The sequence below is a fragment of the Corylus avellana genome, chromosome ca2, assembly GCF_901000735.1.
Source record: "Corylus avellana chromosome ca2, CavTom2PMs-1.0".
NCBI lineage: Eukaryota > Viridiplantae > Streptophyta > Magnoliopsida > Fagales > Betulaceae > Corylus > Corylus avellana.
Genome location: NC_081542.1, coordinates 19,877,536 through 19,879,044, shown reverse-complemented (window position 1 = coordinate 19,879,044; position 1,509 = coordinate 19,877,536).

Genomic DNA, 1,509 nt, shown 5'->3' with positions numbered 1-1,509 from the left:
TATTTGGCTTTTACAATTTTTCCCGCCAAAGATTCTGGGCATTGCAGCAGTCGCCAAAGTTGCTATGCGAGAAATGCTTTATTGAAAATTCCTTGATCACGGAAACCCAGACTGCCTTGGGCCTTGGAAATACCCATTCTTGCCCAACTCATCCAGTGTATTTTAGAATTGTTCTCCTTATGTCCCCACCAGAATCGCTACATCAGCCCTTGTAATATCTTGCAGAGAGCGACAGGCAATAGAAAGACACTCATACAATATGTTGGAATGGCTTGCGCCACTGCTTTGATTAAAATCTTTTTCCCTGCTTGCGTCAGAAACTTTGTCTTCCAATTATTGAGACAATTCCAAACACGGTCTTTTATACCCGGAAAAGCAAGTGTCCTTGATTTTCCAACTAGGGTTGGAAGCCGAAGATACTTTTCATAGCTTTGAGTAGCTTGGAGTCCCGAAAGTTGAGAAATTTCCTGTCTCTTTTCCTGGCTTGTATTTCGACTGAAGAAGATAGATGCTTTCTCCTTGTTAAGCTTTTGTCCCGAGGCTGCTTCATTTTTTCTAAAAGCTTGGTTAATCTTCTCCACTCGACAGAATTTGCTTTGCAGAATATCAAGCTATCATCAGGAAAAACTAAGTGACTCAACCGAGGGCCCTTTTTAGAAGTAAGAACCCCTGTCAGTACCCCATTTTTCTCAGCTTGGGACAATAAGGCACTGAGTGACTCCGCACATAAGAGAAAGAGGTAAGGGGATAAAGGGTCCCCCTACCTAAGCCCTCTCGAGGGTTTTGTATGTCTAGCTGGCTATCCGTTTATGAGAATAGCATAGGGGACCGAGCTAACACAACTCATAATCAGCCTTATCTAGCTCTCCGGAAACTCCATTTTACGCATCACGGCTTTGAGAAAAGCCCATTCCACTTGGTCGTATGCCTTACTATCAGAGACTTGTTTAGATATATAAATCTTGTGGAATGCATGCTACCGTTTTTGTTTGGTGTTTTCTTACTATTTTTCTGGTCTTGAATATATTTTTTACTTTTTTTTTCTTAGAGACCATGGGAATAAGGTCTTTTTTTTTTTTGTAGGCTTTTTAAGAAACAATATCTATGTAAAACAAAAAGGAAAAAAAACACTAAAAGAAAAAAAAAAAATACAATTAATAAAATAATTCTAAAGGGGAGAAAGTCCGGCCCCTCACCAGTTGTCATGCGATCAAAAGCATGTACTAAAATAATAAATGCACATTAAACAATAATCAATGCATCATATGAGACGACAATAACACCTCTCAACAACAAAAACGGATCCAACATAATAAATATAAGGGAAGCTTCACTTTGGTCCATTGAACTTTCACTCGATTTTACAAACCTCCCTAAACTTTTAAATATCTCATTTTGATCCCTGAACTTTCAATTACTTTCAATTAGAACCCTTCCGTTAATTTTAGCCTTTAAAAAGAGAAAAATGACCAAAATGTCCTTAATTTTCATTTTTTTAAAAATAAAAAA